Below are 10,398 nucleotides of genomic sequence, written 5' to 3' on the forward strand. Positions count from 1 at the left end.
ATTAGTTCTGGCTGGTCTTTCATCCTTCTTCTATTGTGAAATTTGGCTTCCTTCATATTTTCTTGAATTAACGTACATAGAAATGCAATTTTTACTAGACGTAATTCCTTAGAACATATAATTTGTGATTAAAATATATTTTTCAAACTTTTTCTGTTAAAGATGAGTTTATCTAGTTTACAATTTAGTCTTAGAAATCAATTTTCCACTTATACCGAAGTTTGTAGACTTTTTTGAGTTAACGTATATAAAATTCAACATTTTTGTGAACTATTTCTTTATGTGTTGGCTTGGTCTTTCTATTTGATTCAAGATAGATGAAATTTGTTAGGATTTGGATTAGTTCTGCTTGGTCTTTCATCCTTCTTCTATTGTGAAATTTGACTTCCTTCATATATTCTTGAATCAACGTACATAGAAATACAACTTTTACTAGATGTACTGCCTTAGAACATATTTATTGTGATTACAATACATTTTTCAAACTTTTTCTGTTAAAGATGAGTTTAACTAGTTTACAATTTAGTCCCAGAAATCGACTTCCGACTTTTAACGAAGAGTGTGGACTTTCTTGAGTTAACGTATAAAAAATTCAACATTTTTATGAACTCTTTATTTTTGTCTTGGCTTTTTCTTTCAATTTGATTCAAATAGATGAAATTTGTTAGAATTTGGATTAGTTCTGGCTGGTCTTTCATCCTTCTTATATTGTGAAATTTGACTTCCTTCATATTTTCTTGAATCAACGTACACAGAAATGCAATTTTTACTAGACGTAATGGCATAGAACATATTTATTGTGATTACAATACATTTTTCAAAAAATTTCTGTTAAAGATGAGTTTAAATAGTTTACAATTTAGTCTCAGAAATCGACTTCCGACTTTTAACGAAGAGTGTGGACTTTTTTGAGTTAACAGTATAAAAAATTCAACATTTTTATGAACTCTTTATTTTTGTCTTGGCTTTGTCTTTCAATTTGATTCACATAGATGAAATTTGTTAGAATTTGGATTAGTTCTGGCTGGTCTTTCATACTTCTTATATTGTGAAACTTGACTTCCTTCATATTTTCTTGAATCAACGTACACAGAAATGCAATTTTTACTAGACGTAATGGCTTAGAACATATTTATTGTGATTACAATACATTTTTCAAAATTTTCTGTTAAAGATGAGTTTATCTTGTTTACAATTTAGTCTCAGAAATCAACTTCCGACTTATAACAAAGAGTGTAGACTTTTTTGAGTTAACGTATAAAAAATTCAACATTTTTATGAACTCTTTATTTTTGTCTTGGCTTTGTCTTACAATTTGATTCAAATAGATGAATTTTGTTACAATTTGGATTAGTTCTGGCTGGTCTTCATCCTTCTTATATTGTGAAATTTGACTTCCTTCATATTTTCTTGAATCAACGTACACAGAAATGCAATTTTTACTAGACGTAATGGCATAGAACATATTTATTGTGATTACAATACATTTTTCAAAAATTTTCTGTTAAAGATGAGTTTAACTAGTTTACAAATTAATCTGAGAAATCGAATTCCGACTTTTAATGAAGAGTGTGGACTTTTTTGAGTCAACGTATAAAAAATTCAACATTTTTATGAACTCTTTATTTTTGTCTTGGCTTTGTCTTTCAATTTGATTCAAATAGATGAAATTTGTTAGAATTTGGATTAGTTCTAGCTGGTTTTCATACTTTTTATATTGTGAAATTTGACTTCCTTCATGTTTTCTTGAATCAACGTACACAGAAATGCAATTTTTACTAGACATAATGGCTTAGAACATATTTATTGTGATTACAATACATTTTTCAAAAATTTTCTGTTAAAGGTGAGTTTATCTTGTTTACAATTTAGTCTCAGAAATCAACTTCCGACTTATAACAAAGAGTGTAGACTTTTTTTAGTTAACGTATAAAAAATTCAACATTTTTATGAACTCTTTATTTTTGTATTGGCTTTGTCTTTCAATTTGATTCAAATAGATGTATTTTGTTACAATTTGGATTAGTTCTGGCTGGTCTTTCATCCTTCTTCTATTGTGAAATTTGGCTTCCTTCATATTTTCTTGAATTAAGGTTCATAGAAATGCAATTTTTGATAGACGTAATTCCTTAGAACTTATAATTTGTGATTAAAATACATTTTTCAAACTTTTTCAGTTAAAGATGAGTTTATCTAGTTTACTATTTCGTCTTAGAAATCAATTTTCGACTTATACCGAAGTTTGTAAACTTTTTTGAGTTAACGTATATAAAATTCAACATTTTAATTAACTCTTTATTTTTGTGTTGGCTTGGTCTTTCTATTTGATTCAAGATAGATGAAATTTGTTAGGATTTGGATTAGTTCTGCTTGGTCTTTCATCCTTCTTCTATTGTGAAATTTGACTTCTTTCAAATATTCTTGAATCAACGTACATATAAATGCAATTTTTACTAGACGTACTGCCTTAGAACATATTTATTATGATTACAATACATTTTTCAAACTTTTTCTGTTAAACATGAGTTTAACTAGTTTACAATTTAGTCTCAGAAATCGACTTCCGACTTATAACGAAGAGTGTAGACTTTTTTGAGTTAACGTATAAAAAATTTAACATTTTTATGAACTCTTTATTTTTGTCTTTGCTTTGTCTTTCAATATGATTTAACTAGATGAAATTTGTTAGAATTTGTATTAGTTTTGGCTGGTCTTTCATCCTTCTTATATTGTGAAATTTGACTTCCTTCATATTTTCTTGAATCAACGTACACAGAAATGCAATTTTTACTAGACGTAATGGCTTAGAACATATTTATTGTGATTACAATACATTTTTCAATTTTTTCCTGTTAAAGATGAGTTTATCTTGTTTACAATTTAGTCTCAGAAATCAATTTCTGACTTATAACAAAGAGTGTAGACTTTTTTGAATTAACGTATAAAAAAATCTATATTTTTATGAACTCTTTATTTTTGTCTTGGCTTTGTCTTTCAATTTTATTCAAATTGATGAAATTGTTAGAATTTGGATTAGTTCTGGCTGGTCTTTCATCCTTCTTATATTGTGAAATTTGATTTCCTTCATATTTTCTTGAATCAACGTACACAGAAATGCAATTTTTACTAGACGTAATGGCATAGAACATATTTATTGTGATTAAAATATATTTTTCAAACTTTTTCTGTTAAAGATGAGTTTATCTAGTTTACAATTTAGTCCCAGAAATCGACTTCCGACTTTTAACGAAGAGTGTGGACTTTCTTGAGTTAACGTATAAAAAATTCAACATTTTTATGAACTCTTTATTTTTGTCTTGGCTTTTTCTTTCAATTTGATTCAAATAGATGAAATTTGTTAGAATTTGGATTAGTTCTAACTGGTCTTTCATCCTTCTTATATTGTGAAATTTGACTTCCTTCATATTTTCTTGAATCAACGTACACAGAAATGCAATTTTTACTAGACGTAATGGCATAGAACATATTTATTGTGATTACAATACATTTTTCAAAAATTTTCTGTTAAAGATGAGTTTAACTAGTTTACAAATTAGTCTGAGAAATCGAATTCCGACTTTTAATGAAGAGTGTGGACTTTTTTGAGTCAACGTATAAAAAATTCAACATTTTTATGAACTCTTTATTTTTGTCTTGGCTTTGTATTTCAATTTGATTCAAATAGATGAAATTTTTTAGAATTTGGATTAGTTCTAGCTGGTTTTCATCCTTTTTCTATTGTGAAATTTGACTTCCTTCATGTTTTCTTGAATCAACGTACACAGAAATGCAATTTTTACTAGACGTAATGGCTTAGAACATATTTATTGTGATTACAATACATTTTTCAAAAATTTTCTGTTAAAGGTGAGTTTATCTTGTTTACAATTTAGTCTCAGAAATCAACTTCCGACTTATAACAAAGAGTGTAGACTTTTTTTAGTTAACGTATAAAAAATTCAACATTTTTATGAACTCTTTATTTTTGTATTGGCTTTATCTTTCAATTTGATTCAAATAGATGAATTTCGTTACAATTTGGATTAGTTCTGGCTGGTCTTTCATCCTTCTTCTATTGTGAATTTTGGCTTCCTTCATATTTTCTTGAATTAAGGTTCATAGAAATGCAATTTTTGATAGACGTAATTCCTTAGAACTTATAATTTGTGATTAAAATACATTTTTCAAACTTTTTCTGTTAAAGATGAGTTTATCTAGTTTACTATTTCGTCTCAGAAATCAATTTTCGACTTATACCGAAGTTTGTAAACTTTTTTGAGTTAACGTATATAAAATTCAACATTTTAATTAACTCTTTATTTTTGTGTTGGCTTTGTCTTTCTATTTGATTCAAGATAGATGAAATTTGTTAGGATTTGGATTAGTTCTGCTTGGGCTTTCATCCTTCTTCTATTGTGAAATTTGACTTCTTTCAAATATTCTTGAATCAACGTACATATAAATGCAATTTTTACTAGACGTACTGCCTTAGAACATATTTATTATGATTACAATACATTTTTCAAACTTTTTCTGTTAAACATGAGTTTAACTAGTTTACAATTTAGTCTCAGAAATCGACTTCCGACTTATAACGAAGAGTGTAGACTTTTTTGAGTTAACGTATAAAAAATTTAACATTTTTATGAACTCTTTATTTTTGTCTTTGCTTTGTCTTTCAATATGATTTAACTAGATGAAATTTGTTAGAATTTGTATTAGTTTTGGCTGGTCTTTCATCCTTCTTATATTGTGAAATTTGACTTCCTTCATATTTTCTTGAATCAACGTACACAGAAATGCAATTTTTACTAGACGTAATGGCTTAGAACATATTTATTGTGATTACAATACATTTTTCAATTTTTTCCTGTTAAAGATGAGTTTATCTTGTTTACAATTTAGTCTCAGAAATCAATTTCTGACTTATAACAAAGAGTGTAGACTTTTTTGAATTAACGTATAAAAAAATCTATATTTTTATGAACTCTTTATTTTTGTCTTGGCTTTGTCTTTCAATTTTATTCAAATTGATGAAATTGTTAGAATTTGGATTAGTTCTGGCTGGTCTTTCATCCTTCTTATATTGTGAAATTTGATTTCCTTCATATTTTCTTGAATCAACGTACACAGAAATGCAATTTTTACTAGACGTAATGGCATAGAACATATTTATTGTGATTAAAATATATTTTTCAAACTTTTTCTGTTAAAGATGAGTTTATCTAGTTTACAATTTAGTCCCAGAAATCGACTTCCGACTTTTAACGAAGAGTGTGGACTTTCTTGAGTTAACGTATAAAAAATTCAACATTTTTATGAACTCTTTATTTTTGTCTTGGCTTTTTCTTTCAATTTGATTCAAATAGATGAAATTTGTTAGAATTTGGATTAGTTCTAACTGGTCTTTCATCCTTCTTATATTGTGAAATTTGACTTCCTTCATATTTTCTTGAATCAACGTACACAGAAATGCAATTTTTACTAGACGTAATGGCATAGAACATATTTATTGTGATTACAATACATTTTTCAAAAAATTTCTGTTAAAGATGAGTTTAAATAGTTTACAATTTAGTCTCAGAAATCGACTTCCGACTTTTAACGAAGAGTGTGGACTTTTTTGAGTTAACAGTATAAAAAATTCAACATTTTTATGAACTCTTTATTTTTGTCTTGGCTTTGTCTTTCAATTTGATTCACATAGATGAAATTTGTTAGAATTTGGATTAGTTCTGGCTGGTCTTTCATACTTCTTATATTGTGAAACTTGACTTCCTTCATATTTTCTTGAATCAACGTACACAGAAATGCAATTTTTACTAGACGTAATGGCTTAGAACATATTTATTGTGATTACAATACATTTTTCAAAATTTTCTGTTAAAGATGAGGTTATCTTGTTTACAATTTAGTCTCAGAAATCAACTTCCAACTTATAACAAAGAGTGTAGACTTTTTTGAGTTAACGTATAAAAAATTCAACATTTTTATGAACTCTTTATTTTTGTATTGGCTTTGTCTTTCAATATGATTCAAATAAATGAAATTTGTTAGAATTTGGATTAGTTCTGGCTGGTCTTTCATACTTCTTATATTGTGAAACTTGACTTCCTTCATATTTTCTTGAATCAACGTACACAGAAATGCAATTTTTACTAGACGTAATGGCTTAGAACATATTTATTGTGATTACAATACATTTTTCAAAATTTTCTGTTAAAGATGAGTTTATCTTGTTTACAATTTAGTCTCAGAAATCAACTTCCAACTTATAACAAAGAGTGTAGACTTTTTTGAGTTAACGTATAAAAAATTCAACATTTTTATGAACTCTTTATTTTTGTATTGGCTTTGTTTTTCAATTTGATTCAAATAAATGAAATTTGTTAGAATTTGGATTAGTTCTAGCTGGTCTTTCATCCTTCTTATATTGTGAAATTTGACTTCCTTCATATTTTCTTGAATCAACGTACACAGAAATGCAATTTTTACTAGACGTAATGGCATAGAACATATTTATTGTGATTATAATACATTTTTCAAATTTTTTTTGTTAAATATGAGTTTAACTAGTTTATAATTTAGTCTCAGAAATCGACTTCCGACTTTTAACGAAGAGTGTGGACTTTTTTGAGTTAACGTATAAAAAATTCAACATTTTTATGAACTCTTTATTTTGGTCTTGGCTTTGTCTTTCAATTTGATTCAAATAGATGAAATTTGTTAGAATTTGGATTAGTTCTAGCTGGTTTTCATCCTTCTTATATTGTGAAATTCGACTTCCTTCATATTTTCTTGAATCAACGTACACAGAAATGCAATTTTTACTAGACGTAATGGCTTAGAACATATTTATTGTGATTACAATACATTTTTCAAAATTTTCTGTTAAAGATGAGTTTATCTTGTTTACAATTTAGTTTCAGAAATCAACTTCCGACTTATAACAAAGAGTGTAGACTTTTTTGAGTTAACGTATAAAAAATTCAACATTTTTATGAACTCTTTATTTTTTTCTTGGCTTTGTCTTTCAATTTGATTCAAATAGATGAATTTTGTTACAATTTGGATTAGTTCTGGCTGGTCTTCATCCTTCTTATATTGTGAAATTTGACTTCCTTCATATTTTCTTGAATCAACGTACACAGAAATGCAATTTTTACTAGACGTAATGGCATAGAACATATTTATTGTGATTACAATACATTTTTCAAAAATTTTCTGTTAAAGATGAGTTTAACTAGTTTACAATTTAGTCTGAGAAATCGAATTCCGACTTTTAACGAAGAGTGTGGACTTTTTTGAGTTAACGTATAAAAAATTCAACATTTTTATGAACTCTTTATTTTTGTCTTGGCTTTGTCTTTCAATTTGATTCAAATAGATGAAATTTGTTAGAATTTGGATTAGTTCTAGCTGGTTTTCATCCTTTTTATATTGTGAAATTTGACTTCCTTCATGTTTTCTTGAATCAACGTACACAGAAATGCAATTTTTACTAGACGTAATGGCTTAGAACATATTTATTGTGATTACAATACATTTTTCAAAAATTTTCTGTTAAAGGTGAGTTTATCTTGTTTACAATTTAGTCTCAGAAATCAACTTCCGACTTATAACAAAGAGTGTAGACTTTTTTTAGTTAACGTATAAAAAATTCAACATTTTTATGAACTCTTTATTTTTGTATTGGCTTTATCTTTCAATTTGATTCAAATAGATGAATTTCGTTACAATTTGGATTAGTTCTGGCTGGTCTTTCATCCTTCTTCTATTGTGAATTTTGGCTTCCTTCATATTTTCTTGAATTAAGGTTCATAGAAATGCAATTTTTGATAGATGTAATTCCTTAGAACTTATAATTTGTGATTAAAATACATTTTTCAAACTTTTTCTGTTAAAGATGAGTTTATCTAGTTTACTATTTCGTCTCAGAAATCAATTTTCGACTTATACCGAAGTTTGTAAACTTTTTTGAGTTAACGTATATAAAATTCAACATTTTAATTAACTCTTTCTTTTTGTGTTGGCTTTGTCTTTCTATTTGATTCAAGATAGATGAAATTTGTTAGGATTTGGATTAGTTCTGCTTGGTCTTTCATCCTTCTTCTATTGTGAAATTTGACTTCTTTCAAATATTCTTGAATCAACGTACATATAAATGCAATTTTTACTAGACGTACTGCCTTAGAACATATTTATTATGATTACAATACATTTTTCAAACTTTTTCTGTTAAACATGAGTTTAACTAGTTTACAATTTAGTCTCAGAAATCGACTTCCGACTTATAACGAAGAGTGTAGACTTTTTTGAGTTAACGTATAAAAAATTCAACATTTTTATGAACTCTTTATTTTTGTCTTTCCTTTGTCTTTCAATATGATTTAACTAGATAAAATTTGTTAGAATTTGGATTAGTTTTGGCTGGTCTTTCATCCTTCTTATATTGTGAAATTTGACTTCCTTCATATTTTCTTGAATCAACGTACACAGAAATGCAATTTTTACTAGACGTAATGGCATAGAATATATTTATTGTGATTACAATACAGTTTTCAAAAATTTTCTGTTAAAGATGAGTTTAACTAGTTTACAATTTAGTCCCAGAAATCGACTTCCGACTTTTAACGAAGAGTGTGGACTTTCTTGAGTTAACATATAAAAAATTCAATATTTTTATGAACTCTTTATTTTTGTCTTGGCTTTTTCTTTCAATTTGATTCAAATAGATGAAATTTGTTAGAATTTGGATTAGTTCTGGCTGGTCTTTCATCCTTCTTATATTGTGAAATTTGACTTCCTTCATATTTTCTTGAATCAACGTACACAAAAATGCAATTTTTACTAGACGTAATGGCATAGAACATATTTATTGTGATTACAATACATTTTTCAAAAAATTTCTGTTAAAGATGAGTTTAAATAGTTTACAATTTAGTCTCAGAAATCGACTTCCGACTTTTAACGAAGAGTGTGGACTTTTTTGAGTTAACGTATTAAAAGTTCAACATTTTTATGAACTCTTTATTTTTGTATTGGCTTTGTCTTTCAATTTGATTCAAATAGATGAATTTTGTTACAATTTGGATTAGTTCTAGCTGGTTTTCATCCTTCTTATATTGTGAAATTTGACTTCCTTCATATTTTCTTGAATCAACGTACACAGAAATGCAATTTTTACTGGACGTAATGGCTTAGAACATATTTATTGTGATTACAATACATTTTTCAAAATTTTCTGTTAAAGATGAGTTTATCTTGTTTACAATTTCTTCTCAGAAATCAACTTCTAACTTATAACAAAGAGTGTAGACTTTTTTGAGTTAACGTATAAAAAATTCAACATTTTTATGAACTCTTTATTTTTGTATTGGCTTTGTCTTTCAATTTGATTCAAATAAATGAAATTTGTTAGAATTTGGATTAGTTATGGCTGGTCTTTCATCCTTCTTATATTGTGAAATTTGACTTCCTTCATATTTTCTTTAATCAACGTACACAGAAATGCAATTTTTACTAGACGTAATGGCATAGAACATATTTATTGTGATTATAATACATTTTTCAATTTTTTTTTGTTAAATATGAGTTTAACTAGTTTACAATTTAGTCTCAGAAATCGACTTCCGACTTTTAACGAAGAGTGTGGACTTTTTTGAGTTAACGTATAAAAAATTCAACATTTTTATGAACTCTTTATTTTTGTCTTGGCTTTGTCTTTCAATTTGATTCAAATAGATGAAATTTGTTAGAATTTGGATTAGTTCTAGCTGGATTTCATCCTTCTTATATTGTGAAATTCGACTTCCTTCATATTTTCTTGAATCAACGTACACAGAAATGCAATTTTTACTAGACGTAATGGCTTAGAACATATTTATTGTGATTACAATACATTTTTCAAAATTTTCTGTTAAAGATGAGTTTAACTAGTTTACAAATTAGTCTGAGAAATCGAATTCCGACTTTTAATGAAGAGTGTGGACTTTTTTGAGTCAACGTATAAAAAATTCAACATTTTTATGAACTCTTTATTTTTGTCTTGGCTTTGTCTTTCAATTTGATTCAAATAGATGAAATTTGTTAGAATTTGGATTAGTTCTAGCTGGTTTTCATCCTTTTTATATTGTGAAATTTGACTTCCTTCATGTTTTCTTGAATCAACGTACACAGAAATGCAATTTTTACTAGACGTAATGGCTTAGAACATATTTATTGTGATTACAATACATTTTTCAAAAATTTTCTGTTAAAGGTGAGTTTATCTTGTTTACAATTTAGTCTCAGAAATCAACTTCCGACTTATAACAAAGAGTGTAGACTTTTTTTAGTTAACGTATAAAAAATTAAACATTTTTATGAACTATTTATTTTTGTATTGGCTTTGTCTTT

Source organism: Papaver somniferum, unplaced genomic scaffold (assembly GCF_003573695.1).
Source record: "Papaver somniferum cultivar HN1 unplaced genomic scaffold, ASM357369v1 unplaced-scaffold_63, whole genome shotgun sequence".
NCBI lineage: Eukaryota > Viridiplantae > Streptophyta > Magnoliopsida > Ranunculales > Papaveraceae > Papaver > Papaver somniferum.